Raw genomic sequence first — 18170 nt, forward strand, 5'->3', positions numbered from 1 at the left:
TTTGTTTTGGTGTTAAGGCAAGCGAAACAGCGAACGAAGAAACGGAAGAAAAGCGAGAGAAGCTGCAGCTTGCAAAATAATGTTGAATAATGTTGGGTTGCCAAATGCGAAAAGCAAGCCTACCAACTCCGCTGGAAATGGATTCTGAGAGCTGATCGCTTTAATTTATGAATTACTGCTGGTGGATTTACGTGTACATGTGTGATGTTTCCTGAATTTTATGCTTTTCCTGTTGGAATTACACCTGGCACTTGTTCAGCGATAGTAAAATTGTTGCTAAGTAGGCCGCGGTAAACGAAGGTTGCTTAGACGGAAAGGACAGAACCGATTGCCTGCATGTTTATTCAGCAATCGATATGATCTAATTAATTTCCAATGAAAGGTACACTTGAATGGATGATTATTGAATTTGTCGGTAGTGAAACAACCGCGCACCTTTTGCTCGTTATTATTGACACGGTAACACAGTCGTGCATTGCCTATTCTTGAAAGTATACGACAAAGGACGCTTCCCAGACACACTTTTCTCCATTGTGACAGTTTTGCCGACTATTATATCGGTGTGTAATTGTAAACAGAACATTTCGCGATCGTAAAATACATTCATTAACTTGAAGCACATGAGCCCTTTGTACAAGTAAGTTGACAACGGCACGACCAACCGCTCAGCTCATTCACCGAATGTGCATTGTTATTAGAGTGCATTATAACGTCCGACTGACGGAACTCGCGTCGGCCACGACTGTTTGCATTCTAGAGTCTACTGCTAATAAGTACGTGGCGCCGCATATTTTCCCGCCATTTTCAAATCGAACACACTCACTTTGAAGCTGCCGAGTTACAGCAGCAGTAATAGCTGATCGAGGTCATCGATACCACCTGGTTTCCCCTCACTTGAATGTTCCCTCAATTTAACTCCATGGCGGTTTCTTAGCGATAAAACAAAACTCACTGCGCTTATCACTATCACCACACTGGCGTTTGACGTTATGCAACAATCGCAGTCAGCCTCGTCGCAAGACCACCATATTCCGGTTGGCTACTTCGGTGATGACCCTGGGAAATTACATTCACTCTCAAGGGAGAGCGATTGATTTATTATGAATCGTAATATGGTGGTGCGCGATTTTGTGCGCATTTTTTCCGGTCATTAACAGCTGATAAGGGAGTGCGCATTTAGGAGCCAGTGGTGATTGCGATTGCAACGCAACTTCTGGCATAATCGAAAGCAGTGCTGCTAGAATTTCATTGAGGAAAAATATATCCTGGGTGCATGTTATTGAAGTTGATATATTTTTATTATTTGCTTATATTTCGTCGGCATCTGTAAGTGCCAATTATCGACGCGTATCCACCCGGACCCTAAACGGAAGCCCTTAAAATACATCTTTCAAAATTACAAAATGATCCATACAGAACAGCTATTTTATGGATCATGGTTAAGTTTGAATTTGCAAAAGTACGTCTGTCACAACTTTTGAAAAAAAAAATATTTATATACATGCTGACTAAAATGAGCAAAATTTCAGATAATTTGGACTTTGGTGCACTTCATTCGACCATGCTAGAGCAATTCTTCGGCATTCAATTAGGGTGCCCCTAAAAAGACCAAGCTATTTTTTCAATTTATTTGTTTCTATTTTTCGACTAAGCAAAGTTGCTGATGAAACTATTTATTAAGCTCTTCGTTTGACCGTAACCGTAGAGCAATTCTTTAACCATTTTTTTTGTTTCAAATTTCTTGAAAAACTAGTGCTAGTAAGATTTGTGCATGTTTTTATAATGACAGTATGTTCTTATGTTTTGGTGTTCATGAGTTACATGTAGTTTTTGAATTACTGTTGGGATTTCTAAAGATCAATTATTTTAACCCCAAATTTGGCTTCTTTTTTTCTTTTAATCATAAAAATTTGAAACAATAAGCTGGAATAAAAAACCTGACTTTTGTTGGGCACCCTAACTTAATACTGTAAAATTGATCTAGCATGGTCAATAAGGTGGGTCAACTTTACAATCTCATGCTTTCCTTAATAAAATTATTATGGTTATTTTGTTTGGCGTGTTCGAGGTATCATCCAAACCATTTGTGGAATAGTTCTATCATTTGGATGTAAAGAAAACTCGTTGTGAATATGTTCAAAGGAAGATTGATCAGCATCAAAACAACAGCAAAGAGTTATGGAAAATTTTGAAATCTTTATTAAAACCTAGTAATTGCAAACCGCGGTCCATAACTTTTAATGGCACATTAGAACAGTCAGAACAAGTAATTACAGCTAAGTTTAATGATTATTTCGTAGATAGCGTTTCATTGATTAATCAATCTATTGAATTGGTCGATGAACCTGACGAAATAAAACAGCCAGTTAATAGTAGTTGTAGATTTGAAGTTTTTCACCCAATCACATTAGATGAACTTAGAGTTATTTGTTTTTCATTAGGAAAATCGGCTGGAGTAGATAATGTTAATGCTAGAGTTATTCAAGATTGCTTTCATGTCATTGGCTACATCTTGCTGGACCTTATTAATGAATCATTACAAACTGGACATGTGCCACAAATTTGGAAGGAATCCTTAGTGGTCCCTATTCAAAAAGTTGCTGGAACGATTAAAGCCGAAGAGTTTCGTCCCATCAACATGTTGCACACATTAGAGACAATTTTAGAACTTGTTGTTAAAGGCCAGCTGTTGAAGTATTTAAATAGTAATAGTTTGTTGATACTAGAACAATCGGGATATCGGGAAGGTCATTCTTGTGAAACCGCGTTGAATTTGGTATTAGCGAAGTGGAAAAATAACTTGGAGTGTAAAGATACGATTGTTGCTGTTTTTTGGATCTTAAACGCGCTTTTGAAACAATTTCTAGGCCCTTATTGTTAAGATCAATCAAGCGCTTTGGAATTACGAGTACTGCATATAAATGGTTTGAAAGCTATTTGTCTGACAGAACTCAACGGACTGTTTTTAATGATTCTGTTTCCAGTCCCGTGGGGAATACCCTTGGAGTGCCCCAGGGAAGTGTATTAGGGCACCTGTTATTTATTATGTATATTAATTACTTGCACACTTAAGTTCAACTCTCACATTGACAATGTCATCAAGAAATCAATACAAATCAATCATCTCTCCTCATCTTGACTTTGGCCCTTCCATTTTATTTCTGGCCAATGCAACACAAATATTGAGATTACAGCGCTTGCAGAATAAAATAATGCGTTTGATTTTGAGATGTAATAGATTCACTTCCTCAACTTTGATGTTAGACGCCTTACAATGGTTGTCGGTGAAGCAAAGAATTGTATATTTGACTATGGTGTTCATTTTTAAAGTAGTTAACGGTTTGCTGCTTCGATATTTGTGTGATCGAATTGAAAGAGGAAGTGACTTTCATAGATATAATACTAGAAACGCGGTTGAAATAAGAACACCACATTTCTTGACTTGTGCTTCACAAAATTCATTATATTATAAAGGAATAAATGTTTTCAATTCGATGCCTAGACATATCAAACGTTTAGCAACACTTACAGAATTTAAAAGACACTGCATTTCACACGTTAAAACTGTCTTTTGAACAGTTATCCAGTGATTTTTTTATGAATTGACAAATTATGTATCTTGACGAAGTTATCTCTAACGGATTATTTTATATGGATAGCTGTCATAACGACTTTTTAATAATTATTGTAGCACTGCAAAAACTATTTCTGTTCGCCACGAGGGTGATGATGGATTTTTAATATTTGATTTAATAGTAGATTAATTTAAAAAAAAGTAGTCTACAAAGGTTTGAGCCTTGCGCGCGTATTACGGATGTAGAGGACTGAATTTAACATTTGATAAAAAAAATACAATTTTGAAGCTTATTTGAAAGATACCTTGAGTTAGTAGTAAGTTTTCTGGCAAATGTTAGGGGTTCGTGAGCATTCCTGACATTGCTGAAAATTATGATAGCATCCGATTGCGGGGTTGCTAGTGTAATAGGATGCTTTGTTGATTGTTCGTTAACTCTTGATTGCTTGTAATACTTATGAATATTTTAGGTGGACAAAAAGGCGAACTAAGAGGTGGACGCCCGAGCTTTTCCACATTTATATCGCTGTGAAGCAACTGTAAACTCCTGGTTAAAATGTCATATTCAATTTTCTTAAAGATAAATCGTCCAGCTCAAACCTTTGTAGGGGTAAGATGTGGGACCATCATCATCATAATTATCGTTCGTTTATGGTATTTTTATTGGGATTCCACTGCTCTTTCGATCTGTATTGAGATCCCCAGCAACTGTGCCAAATTTGAGCGAATTTGGCTGGGATCTGGATTTGCCTGGAGAACTTCAAATGTTTTACCGGAAACGGAACGAAACTATTCATTTGCTTGTCAAAAATTCAAAAATTACTCAATTTTCACCAAACTTCAAGACTGAAAATTGATTAAACTTTTGTACAACAATAAATTATTTTTTGCTTTACACCAAGTACGCATACCTACAGCTCATTTATACGTATGTATATTAGACTGATGCAAAATTTGAAATTTTCGGTCCACAGTGTTCAAACGGTTTCAAATCGGGTCCTGATTAGCCTCCGAAAGTTTAAACTCATTCGATAAGAAACTGACTTGGCACAAACCATTTGAAGTTTATATGGAAATTACTATGGGAAAACAAAACTTTTTGTTCATGGTCTTATAGCCTTTTTACATATTGTACTGTTAACAAATTCTATTGCTATTCTTATGGGAATTGTTATCAGCTACAACTTTGCAAAAAATCGTTTTTCAGCCAAACGGCAAATTAAATAGTTGTTAATTGCATAAGAGATTGATAATCTTATGGCAAGATTAAGCAACTATATTGTGGGCAACACTGTATTCTGCAGTGAGACATAGTAGCCATGATTTTTATCCTCTATTCTACGCGCCATAAACACCAATGTTGCCTGCTGAACAGTTGATTGAGCATAATCGTCGTAAGACATCAGTGACTTGAATCATTAATAATGTTTGTTCCTTACATTTGATCGAAAAGTGGTCTTGAACAAAGTTGTAGCTGAGAAAATTTCAACAAGTTCAGCTATCATTTTCTAAAGTAGAGTGAACTGTTGAATTTTGATATATATATGAACCGAAATTATGGTTTCTCCATAGTAATTTCCATGTAACCTTCAAAAGGTTTGAGCCAAGTCAGTTTCTCACTAAATGAGTTCAACTTTTGGGAGGCTAATCAGGGCCTAATTTGGAACCGTTTGAGCACTGTGGAGCGAAAATTTCAAATTTTGCATCAGTCTAATGTACATGTATATGTAGGTATACGTGGAGCATTAATCTAAAAGTAAAAAAAAAATAATAACTTTTTGCGCAGAACCCGAATTGATTTTTGCTTTTCTGAGAAAGTTGATCGATATTGAGGACCTCAATAGCGATCGAAAAATCAGTGGAGAGCAAGGGGTTGTGATCCGCCATACAAACTTGACCCACCCTAATGTTAAAATAACCCCGTAACGTGGGTAGATCACCTTTTCGTGGTACGCTACGGGATGTAAGATCTACCACCGATTCCTAGTCCTGACTACTTCAAACTATGGGGATCAGGATTTTTCAGTAATCCAATGAGCACATCTTAGTCCTTGTTACTTTTTATGCCTTATTGATAGTGACAAGACTCTTGAAACAAGGAAAATATGAGTTACTTCATCTATGTGATTCCTAAACTTCTATTCGTTGTTCTCTAGTTTGAAGTGGTTAAGACTAGGATTCTGATGCATGGTCATTATCGGTGTCATTTCTTTATTTTGTTGCTAAGGAATCCAATTTTGGCTGACAAAGGGGCGGGTCTTTGGAAAGTGTTTCAACACTCCGAAGGGTATAAATAGCGGGACCTTTCAATTAGAGTCGGATCCTTGCGATAAATGCAAGAATAACAACTGTGATCAATAGATCAAATTACTGATCGCAGTGGTGTTAGGTCCCGAACAGAGAAAAAAAATGTTCAAATAAAGAGCTAGATAAATGGTGTCTCCAGCAAAATTACATGAAATTACATACAACTATGCTGAAAAATGTCGGATAAGAATACAAATATATTACAAACATACAAAGTTATAGGGCTCAAAACTGCCTGTGCTCACTCATCTGGTCATATCTTATAAACAGTATATTCCAAACTTGGATACCCGACTGAATAGCTCAACATGTTCTAGTCACTCATCTAGCCATATCTCATAAACCATATATTTAAATCATTTTCTTTTTGGAACATATATAGAAGATAGGTTTTTTAATATGTGGAGAGAATTTCAATATCTTGAAAAACAACAAATTCCGCGCAGTAAAGGGTGTCCACGATGAAATTGCCACACTATGAAATTGCTCTAACTTTTTAACCGTTGGGTAGAATTTAATGAAAATTTGGGTGGATTTAGTTCATAGTGCATTATTTACATCCTGCAAGTTTTAAAGTCCTGTGATCAAAACTCGCGGAAATGGAGTCGAAAGAACAGCTCGTGCGTGATAAAATCTTGCGCATTCATCACGAGAACAAGGATCTCTCGCATCGTTCCATCGCTAAAACGTTGGGAATCGCGAATTCCACGGTGTCGCGAGTGATTAAGCGGTTCGAGGAACGGTTCACCACCGATCGGAAGCCAGAAGTGAAGGAAAAAGTATTCCGTACAACACCAAAAATCACAACCACGTAGTTGGGGCCTTCAACCGAAATCCGAACGCCTCCGTTAGGGATGTGGCTAAGAAGTTGCACCTAAGCCGAAGTTTTGTCCAGAAGGCCAAAACTAAGGCTGGGCTTCGAACGTTCAAGGTACAAAAGGCCCCTAATCGCAACGAGAAGCAGAACAAGTCCGCCAAAACCCGTGCCAGGAAGTTGTACCTCAACATGCTGACGAAAGTTGAATGCTGCATCATGGACGACGAAACATATGTGAAGGCCGACTTCAAACAGATCCCCGGCAACCTGTTTTTCACGGCCAAGGATAAGTTCAGCGTTCCGGAGCATGTCCGCTCTCAGAAGATGTCCAAATTTGCGAAGAAATTCCTGGTTTGGCAAGCCATCTGCACGTGCGGGAAGCGGAGTGCACCTTTCGTGACCCAGGACACGATGAACGGACAGGTGTACATAAAAGAGTGCCTCCAGAAGCGGCTGCTTCCTCTCCTGAAGGCCCACAACGTCCCAACAATCTTCTGGCCGGATTTGGCCTCATGCCACTACTCCAAGGACGTGCTGAAGTGGTATGCGGACAATAAGGTCAATTTCGTGCCGAAAATGTTCAACCCTCCCAACACTCCGGAGCTCCGCCCCATCAAGAAGTACTGGGCGATTATGAAGCAGCACCTTCTTAAACGACCTAAGGTAGTGAAGACAGTCGAGGAACTGAAGAAAGTATGGGTTTACATGCAAAAAACGGTTGATTCACAGGTTGTGCAGAATCTTATGGCCGGGGTTAAGGCCAAGGTGCGGGCATTTGCGTATGGACTGTAAATAAAATACGAGTAAAATGGTAAAATGAAGTTTAATAGTTATTTCTCAATCCCTGAAAATTTGATGGCAATCAGATGAAAACTCGAATTTTGCGAATCAATTTTGTGTGTGGCAATTTCATCGTGGACACCCTTTATGCAATAATATAATTTGGATACCTAATAGTCCGGTTCTTTACTGTAATTTGAATAATACAAATAAAATTTTAATTAACCTATTTGATTCGGTATTGAAAAGTCTTCAAAATAATGGGTCAACAGCATGTAGAACAAGTAATAATCATGTGATTGCGAAGTAATCTTTATTCAAAGATATAATTTTTAAAAATCTAAAAAAAAATCCAGGGTTGTAGTCCAGTTCCCTCTCCCCAGCATGTTGGGGTTGAAATCGGTGATATTGACCACAACTGTGTATACACTAGAGCTTGAACCGTGTACAACTCCTAAATTCAGAAATAACTACAAATTGTAGCCAAATTGAAACATTTCTAAAACTGGAGAAAGCTGTTCAATGAAAACATAAAAAAGCATTCAACACAAGTTATTCAAGTAGTCCTCATCAAGTAGGGACGTGCCGTGGTGGAACAAAAAGCTAGAATGTCTTTGCAGGGTGACCACTGAACTGCGGAAACCGCGACAACCGGGAACGCTGTACTAAGAACCATAGCACTTTTCAGACATGAGATATATAAGACCAGTCATTATTTTCTTACCTATAACCTGATCATTAACGAACGTTCAAATTTCAATCTGTTATCGTAACAGTACCCACTAGAGTGATGCAAAATTTGAAATTTTCGCTCCACAATACTTAAACGATTCCAAATCGGATCCTGACTAACCTCTCAAAATTTGATCCCATTTGGTGAGAAACTGAGATGGCACAAACCATTTGAAGTTTGTATGAGAATTACTATGGTAAAACCAAGATTTTTGTTCATGTCTATCTAATAATTCACCATATCGGTCTGCTTCAAAAGCTTTCAACTTTGCTTGTAGGAAATTTTCCCAGCTACAACTTTGCTGAAGACCACTTTTTGATTAAATATAAGCATCGAAAGTTATTATTGGTTCAATTCACTGATGTCTTATGATCATGCTCAATCAACTGCTCAGCAGGTAACATTGGTGTTTCTGAGGCGTTGAATAGGACACACAAATTATGGCTACTATGTCATACTGCAAAATACAGTGTTGCCTACAGAGCAGCTGCTTGATTATGTCAAAAGTTTACCAATCTCTTAAATAATTAATAGCTATTTCCTGTCTCGTTTTACATAGAAACGATCTTCAGCAAAGTTGCAGCTGAAAAAAATTTCTATAAGAATAGCTATCGAGTTGTTTTGCAGCTCAATGTGGAAAAAGACTAGAAGAAGGCAATGAACAAAAAGTTGAGATTTCCCATAGTAATTTACATGTAAACTTCAAATGGTTTGTGCGAAGTCTGTTTCTAACCAAATGAGTTGTAACTTTTGGAGGCTAATCACGACCCGATTTGAAAATATTTAAGCACTGTGGAGCGAAAAAGTCAAATTTTGCATCAGTCTAGTACCCACCTTTACGACGATTTCGCGACTCAATAATCTTGAAACTGTATCTAAATGATTAGAGTGAGAATCTTAAAATCCCTGAATCTTAGCTCACACACTTCATGTTTTGTTAACTTTAGAACACACAATTTTGTGTATGTCAAGTATATGTAGGAAACAGGCATGGAATATCATTTGCATTCATTTCGTGCATTCATTTACATTCATTTGCCTCTAACTTTTTTTTAACAGCATTTCGCAAAACGTTGTATAGAACTTTTGTAGGTTTTGTTATTAACTACAACTTTTGTTAACAAGTCAAATTCGTATCTCATGACGAACCAGAGCGAACAGAAGCACTACTGATTTTGAGTGAATGTAATTTACATTCACTGAAAAGCAGTAACAAGTTCTGCCCGCTCTAGTTCGTGTTGTATAAGAGATACAGATTTGAATTATGAGCAAAAGTTGTAGCCAATAACAAAACCTACAAAAAATCTATACATCATTTTGCGGAATGCTGTTGGTGAATAAAGTTAAAGGCAAATGAATGTAAATGAATGTATGAAATGAATGCAAATGATTTTCCATGCCTGGTAGGAAATGTCTCCATGTCTGGGGTATTGATTTTTGTAAACGCCCGGCACATTACATTATCTTGAAGCTCTTCTTAGTATTCCCTTGGAAATTTCTTCGGATTCTCTTGAAGCACTACTCATAGTTTGTTTGGAAATATGCTCAAAATTTCTTGCCGGAAAAACCCAAAATTATTATAAATTTTCTTAGGTATTCTCTTGATACCATTTTCAAAGAAGCATGAAGTACAGCACCTATTTCAAGAATTAGGTTTCGATGGAACTATTATTCATATTTCCTTGCTAAAAATTGCTCCTCCTAAATTTCTTCGATTGATTGATTGATCAACATTGAAGTGATTTTCAGCCGTAGGATCGTTAGGCTTAGCTTCAGGATTGTAGTCATGAAATCAAGTTTACCGTAGGGTTAATTAACTTTAAATTAAAGATGATCTGAAATCGATTAGAATGCTCTCTGAAATTGATTTCGATTTGCTTTAGAGTTCCTTGGAATTATAATCATAATCCCCATAATAGTCTCTTCAGTTCTATCTTAAACTCACCTTTACTTCTCTTTCATGCGATTCTTCTAGTTAAATTCCATTGGAATTGTCCCCAGAGTTCCTATCAAATTATGCCTAGATTTCCTCCAAAACTCATGTGGCATTTCCTCAAAACTCATGTAGCATTCTTATTATAATTCTATAGCCAATGTTTCATAGTGTCAGACAAAATCCTAAAATTGTATGCAAGTTGAAGAGCCATTATTTTGTTTTAATTCTAAGATCATTAAAATACGCAATGTGTTTTCAATAGAGTGGTTGGGGGGAGATAGCTTAGTGGTTACCCAGTGGCGTTTCCTTAACCTCAATCTACCTGTGCACCAACACTCAAAACATAAACAATTGTCAAAATATTGCTTGCAATGGATAGATATCGAGTAAACTAGAAGATTAAGTTATTTTTCAACCGATTCGAGTATGAATATGGCATTAAACCTGGTTTTGAAAGGTAGTGCACAGGTAAAAAGTGAGGTTACGGGACGCCACTGGGTTACCATTTCTGCTTACTAAGCAGAAGGTCGGGAGTTGAATCCCAGTGAATCCTGATCTAACAATATGCCCACCCACTAAAACAACTATCCTTACTGTTGCAATTGTGGGGATCCAGAGGTAAACTCGGTCTCTAGTAACAACGATTGTCAAACAAGTAATTCTTCCCCTCCCTCCAAAGAGACCGTGAGAACGTGACCGGCGCGGTATCTCTGCTAATCTATAAATAGAAAAAATCAGTGAACTTATACGTTGAATTCGAATCGTAAGCTCCTTGTATGTTCAATTTCACTGGTCCTGGTCAGCAACGGAGTTGCAACACTATGACGTGCACGTTTTTTTTAATAGTGGGGTTGATATTTTTTTCCAGTGATCTGCATTTAAAATAAAATGCCGTAACTTTTTTTTTCAGTGACATCAATTGCTGACTTCAATCAAAATCATATTTAGCTATATATGAAATTGTCAAAAATATGTTGGGCACCGGCATTTGATTTCTTAAATTTAGTGGCCAACTTGTCTTCGGAAAAAATCTCAAAAGTCATTCAACATCGCAGCAGAAAAACGAACATCGGGTTAGACTTAATATACTATAAAAGAGCTCTTACCGAACACATTAATAAAATCAGGATACCTAAAAGGAGATCTTGGATTCAAATGTACAATTCCATTGAAAAAATCCTATAGTTTTTAGATTGCAAACAACACTCTTAAAAGATCATACAATTGAATCAGGTAATCTGAGGCGTCAGGAAGGAGTTTTTACTAAAAGTTCGTTTGATAATTTGGATTTGCATAGATTCAGCTAACCCTGATGGTATTGAAGGTAAAATATGTATGTTCTATGCAGAGCAGCCCTCGTCAGCGTCTAACGAAACATAACAATCCTGCAATAGAGGTAATTGTTGGTAGTTGGTAAATGTTTACCAGAGCAAGAGTGAAAAATGCTGCGAGATCATTTCAACTGTGAACTCTAATCTGCAGGTGTAGACGGAATATTCCCAGTCTCTAATTGAGATTTTTAAGGACTCAACCAAGTCGAAAAAAATTCCCGTAAATATTCAATATTTCGACACAAACAGGCAATAATTCAAAAATCTATCTAGAGTGGACACTGGACAACTACTTCGGCATAACCGCCTATTAAATAGAAAATTTTCCTTTGCATCGAGCAAAAACAAATTTTATTTTTTTATTTTAAATGGGGTGAACTGAACAAAAGCTGTATATATTTTTTCACTAATTTTTAAACTTTTACCAAACAGTTTTTACCGAACAGCGGAGGTCTGAATTAGTGTGAGTGATTCTTCAAATTAATTTAGAAGTCAAAATTGATAAGAACATTCCATTTACTGTTCAAACCCGTACAAAAACGAGAGGTAAAGTGTGGGTTGGACTTAGTATGACAGAGATTCTATTTTAACCCTATCTTCAATAGATGCAACCCAAGAAAGCTGTCATTCTATAATATTCTATTAGGATATTTCTCTACTGAGTTTTCATAACAGTCTAAGTCGCAAATGTAAACCATGGCTTCTTTCACACATTTCACGTAAGTCAAAGTCTAACCACGCAAGCCACCTAACCTTTTGGAAAGAGGGACTCTTCCCCTACCACAATCATCGTGGAAGAAGTCTTTGTTTGTGACTTAGGTCTTTTTGAAAACTTAGTAGAGATTTGTACGATTTTTTCTAGCTGGCTACCGGTTAGGCCAAGAGAGGCCCAGAAGAAATCTTAACATAACTATTGCATTGCAATATTGCATGCCAGATCATAAATATGGCAACAATGTACTGCACCTTAAACACATCCAGATTGCTCTCTCGAATGGTCAGAAATTGCAAATGCCGCTATTTTCTTGTTTGATAACAAATGAACCAATGCCCGTATCAACGCCATGCGATTTGGCGCAATAAAAGCGTATAGCATTCGTTGGCTGTTGCCTACTAGGTACCTGTAACGCCACTCAGACAGAGGTTATGGTGCTGAACCTTACCAAATGTAATGACGCGCAAACGCCACCGCCGCCGCGGATAGGACCAAGCATGATGAACGCGGCACATTTTTGATTCCGTCTGAACGCGCAAAATAAAACAAATCATACATTCTACAGTTGATAGGGAAAGTGGGTTGGTTGGCAACCCGAAGCCAGTCCAACCAAATTTGAACTTTTGCCAGTTTGACTTTGTAGAGCTGTAAGTCAGCGACGGCAGCTGCTGCCTTCATCCATAATCTACGACGAGAGCGTTGTGATGGCACACGGTTCAACCGATTGTCAAAATATCTAATTCGGAAAGTTACCACTCCTTTGAACTGTTGAACCCGATCACCCAAAAGGGAGAAACAAAGAGGCGAGAACAGTGAAATCTAATCTGCTCGTCGTCTGACTGCATTGACTTTCATCATCAGGAATAAATTTTCCGAAACAAAACAGAACAAAAGTGGACCACTTAATCGTCCCTTCTTGCACCACCACCCGACGTTCGTTTGTAAACAAAACCATGCCAACAACAAAAACAAAACGCGAGAATTCTGTATCAAAGCAAGCAGTGAGCTGCTCTTTGGGTTTTAGAGCTACGCACAGATCTCGTAAATTCTCCGTCATCACACACCTGTTGCGCATAATTCTTGTTCGTTGCCGTCGTTGTTCGGGAAATCGACTCGCAATAATCTGAACCAAACCAGATCCAACGTGATTATTTGAGTAAACCTCCTATGAACTAATTAGAGAGATTCATCGTCGATTTTTCTTCCAGCAAATTGCGGCCATATGAATGAAATTCTCACTTCAAAAACACGAGTATAACTCGTGGAGAAGTAAAATCAAAGATGACAATTGGGGTCCATAGGAATTATAGGCAAGGTTGCAAAGACTCATTTCAGCTAAAACAATGTTTTTCTAAATTATGAAATAATTAGATGCCATGATCAAATTTTGAATTGGTAGGATACAAGAAGAGGTTGCAAAGAATGTGTTTGACATATTAAACCTGTTTATTTCACTTCATGAGAGTCACAATCAGCGATTTTCCACAAACTCACTCACTCACTCACTCACTCACTCACTCACTCACTCAGCGATCAGCAAATCGCTGATTGTGACTCATAGAAAGCAAAATTTACAGGTTTTATGTTTCCAACGCATACTTTGTAACCTCTTCTTGTAAGTTACAAGTAAAACATGCCATCATACCATCGTTTGGTTTTATTATTCCGAAAAACATTATTTTAGCTGAAATGAGTCTTTGCAACCTTGATTATAGGTAGTTTGAAATTGATCGCAATTGTTTTGTGCAACAGACTGACTTGTTCTAGTGATGTAGCATTACAGGGGGTAAGCAGAGTTTCCGCCGGTTTTTAAATAAACTATCTGCAAGGGGTTGAGGCTTCCCTTAGCTCAGTCGGTAAAGGCGCAGCTACAAAGCAAGACCATGCTGGAGGCAGCTGGGTTCGATTCCCGGTCCGGCCTAGGAATTTTTCGGGTTAAAAAATTTCTCGACTTCCCTGGGCATAGAAGTATGATTGGACTTGCCACACAATCATATCAATGAAAAAATGGTACAGGCATCGAAAGCTCTCAATTAATAACTGTGGAAGTACATCTAGAACACTAAGTTGAGAGCACGCAATAAGCTAATATGCCATATGCAAATGCGAAGAAGAAGAAGAAAGATCTGCAATCTGAAAGGTCTCAGTTAAATATTTGCCGAAGACGGTCAGGATCAGTACAAAGGTGTCAACGTAATATTTTGATCACTACCGCCACCTAGTAATATATTGTTAAAACAGCTCATTCACTTAAACTACTTTGCTTATGACCGGATAGTTCTACATTGTCATCATTACGAGATATTATGTAAACAAAACGTGTTTCTTTGCTAACTAGCTTTGGAATTCGGGACCCGCCATTGAATGATCTCAAGCTGATAATTCCAAACGCTCTCTGGATCTCAAAAGATTGCTGACACCGATTCATCAAATTCTGAACCGGGACACATCTTGAAAAGCATTATGGAAGTCCTCTATCTCTACAACCCGGTCCTGCCTAGCGTTGGTTATAATCCGCAATGAAGGAACAGGTCTGGGCGTGCATCTACTACAAACACGTACGACGACTACGAACTAAGGTAGATTCATTCTTTTTGGCCGCATGTGATTGCGATTATGACGTTATGGGTTGACCGAGACCTGGCTCGATGGCATATACAGTGCGCAACTATTTGGGAACACCTTTGCTATCTATGGCACTGATCTTAATGGCTCTAATAATGCGAAGACCCGTGATTGCAGGGTTGGTAGTAGGTCACTTTTTAATGGCTAAGTCACTATTTTCAAGTCGATCACTTTTTACCAAAAAGTCGGTCACTTTTTACCAAAAAGTCATTTCCCCAAAAATAGTCACTAACGTCACTTTTTCACAACCACTGTAAAACGCCAGCGATCTCCAAAAAAAAGCAATATTCTGGACCTTGGAATCTTTTCAAGGCTAGTGTGGAAAAGATTTTCAAAATTATCAAGGGAATCTATATGGAAATTCCAAAAGAAGAAACTTAAAAGGAATTATACATATGGATAACACCAATATATTTCTGAGAAGAATTCAAATTTCATGTAAATTTTGGTGGCTTTAATTTACATGAAATGTTCCATTCTTTATGTAAAATATGAATTACATCACGTTTAAATTTAGTTATTTCTATGTTGAACAATGTCTAATTATGGACAGTTAGGTGTTTATCCGATTTACTCGTTGAATCAGCGACTATCAATATGATTATTTTCTGCAAAAGGCTAAGGATAAAAGATAACTACTAAAATCGAAGATAATTATTTGACAACTGTCCAACATTCGGCTACAATGTCGTTTCGATTTTATCACGGTCGTAATGATTTTCGCGTGTTTTATTTGAAACCTATCGAATTTAGCTTTGATAAAACTTTCATTCTAAGTAATTAGGTTCAAAGACCAAATTTGATTCTAGAACATTCAATGTATTCATTTTTAATTCACAGTGCAGAACATAACAAAATAATAGGTGAAGTAATTTTCTTATATTGCAATTCCAAAAACAATTTAACACTCAAAATGACAGCCTAACTCATTGTATTCATTCTTACCTGCAGTGGGGCGTTGCAGGTGCGGTAGCTGCGGTTGCGAACATTTTCAGATGATCTGCAATAGTAATTATATTGTATCGAAGAAAACTTAAGAAGACTGGTAGCTCTGCCAACATAAGAAACAAATACTGTAGGGCTGCGCTTGAGCACAGTTTCAACAGCTGGATAATAATATGAGCAAATACACAAATACACGCTATGTCTGAAGGTACTTTTTTTGCAATATTCATGTACCTCAGTTTTTTCTTCACAGGATGTTAGTATTGATCCTAACAATCAACTCTGTGATGGTTTGAAAATATTTCATCTTGGGTTTTTTGAGAAATTGTGTTTTGAAGCTTACAACGCCGATAACGAAAGGCGTATATTGGCCTGTTGACGATACAAAACTATTGCGAATTGAACAAATGTAGTTAAATCAGGTTCAAAAGTTGATTGAATTAATCCAAATGGCATTAAAGAGTTCTCTTTGACTCTCAATCAAGATGCGTATTGATTACGTCGACTTTGCGCAAAATCAATCAATATTTGTTGCTAGAACAACTTCTTGTTTAATGTCTCTTCCCTCATAAGAGTAAAAGAGAAATAAACGAGCAGGATAGTCCAAGACAGCCACGTAATCATAGTAGGCATTGATTTTCTGCCTGTTTCGAGTGTTTTTTTGAATCTCTCGAAGAAAATAGAGAGTTCGCTTGTTGTGCTTCGAAAAGCGATTGTCAAAAAAAAAAAAAAGATCCCGCCACTTTAGTAGTGACGTTCGCTTAAAGATTTTTATCAGAGTTCAATAAAAGAGTTAGTAGGTATCTTAAATGTTTGTGTCCCGTACTTAGCTGGTGACGAAGGTGGCATTTACAACCCTGAGGGATAGAAAATTAGTTTGGATTTTTGGAACCCATGACGAAGTTGTTTGAAAATCGGTTAACAGATAATGCCGATAATACAGGAATGAAACTCACATGATATTAGCTGCTCTTGCCCAGTGAGTTTAGGTAGCCTTCACCTTTAACTACTACAGAATTGCTAGAGTTTCATTGCAGCTCCCATATTTTGTCTAGAAAAGTTAAAGATGTTCCTCAAAAAAATCAGAGAAGCTTAACAACCTTCAGAGAAGTTCATTGATCTCAGTTCAGGAAAATTCTTCAAACTTTAAAGATGTGCTTCGATCTTCAGAGAAGCTCTATAAACCTCAGGAAAATTCTGCCAACTTCAGGGACGTTTTGTGAGCTTCAGGGGAGTTCAATGTCCTTCTGATAAGTTCTGCGACTCTCAAGACTCAGAGACGTTCTGAGAACTTAAAAAAAGTTCTAAGAACATAAGAAAAAATTGAAGAATTTCATCGAAGTTCAACGAAATCAAGGAAAAACCAAATGGACAGGGATATGAATTTGAATGTATTTAACTTCTATAAGCTGACTCATCGGGTCGTTGGTGGAACAACTCCCACTCCATGTCTTAGAAAACAGGTATGAATTTGTTGCGATATCTCTTTCTCTTTTACACTTCCTTTATAAAATGTGATCAACGGCATGAGCAGGGTGGCAGCAGGGGCGGGATGTGCTATCAAATCGGCATACTGAAAGTCCATCAAAGAGATGTAAATATGGTAAAAAATCTCTCACGAAGATTTACTCAGCTTTAAGAAAGATCTTAATCCGAGTGTTAATAAGGTCAGTATGTACATAACTTCACACTATATTTGCATTATGTTACATACGCTAAAATTGGCTCAACGTATGAGACATACCGACTGTCAAACTATCCAGCCCGGTCTCAAATCAGCTATGACGAAAGACAACGCGGCCAATAATGATCTCAATAACGCTTCAAATTCTGTGGCTGCTGCAAATGCGACTCATCATGCGCAATTTGGATTCGCTGGTCGCCATTGTAGGTGCTTGATAAACGTGTAGTTTTGGAAGGATGCAATTTTGATCATCAGCTAATGGTTTTGGATAATATGGATGCTATGATGAGACATTGTTTTGGTGATGAACTCATGGATGAGTGCATAGGTCTTTTTTGTGAAAGTTGGTCTACCGAAACCTTCCGGTAGCCCCAAAATTCAATATTGTAAAATATCACATTATAGATTTTTGCAAGAGTACAGGAAAAGTCTTAGCCTGGCTCATGGAAAAAACAAACGAAGCTGTTCATAATGATTTTTCCCAAACATGGAGTATCTATAAAGCAGTGGAAAATAATTTCAGATACGACAAAAGCTTGATGAAAGCGGTAGTATCGTATAGTAGTGCTCATTTGAAGTAATCTCCTTATCTTGGCAGCTCCAAGTTTATTTTATCATTCTGTTTAGATATTTATGTAAGCATTGATAAGAATGGATGAAACAGATGGAACTGATAATTATAGTAAATTAAGTTTATTCTCTCCATTGTAAATTATTTCATCA

The 18170-nt window shown here is 37.3% G+C and overlaps 1 protein-coding gene across 2 annotated transcripts in view; it reads left to right on the top strand.

The window, feature by feature from the left end:
* The window catches only part of zuc (Mitochondrial cardiolipin hydrolase zuc), a 134509-nt gene that overhangs the window by 35639 nt on the left and 80700 nt on the right, over positions 1–18170 (top strand). The window lies entirely within an intron of this gene.

The sequence above is a fragment of the Ochlerotatus camptorhynchus genome, unplaced genomic scaffold (assembly GCF_037179485.1).
Source record: "Ochlerotatus camptorhynchus isolate MF236.1 unplaced genomic scaffold, CSIRO-AGI_Acam_v1.1 ptg000067l, whole genome shotgun sequence".
Lineage (NCBI taxonomy): Eukaryota > Metazoa > Arthropoda > Insecta > Diptera > Culicidae > Ochlerotatus > Ochlerotatus camptorhynchus.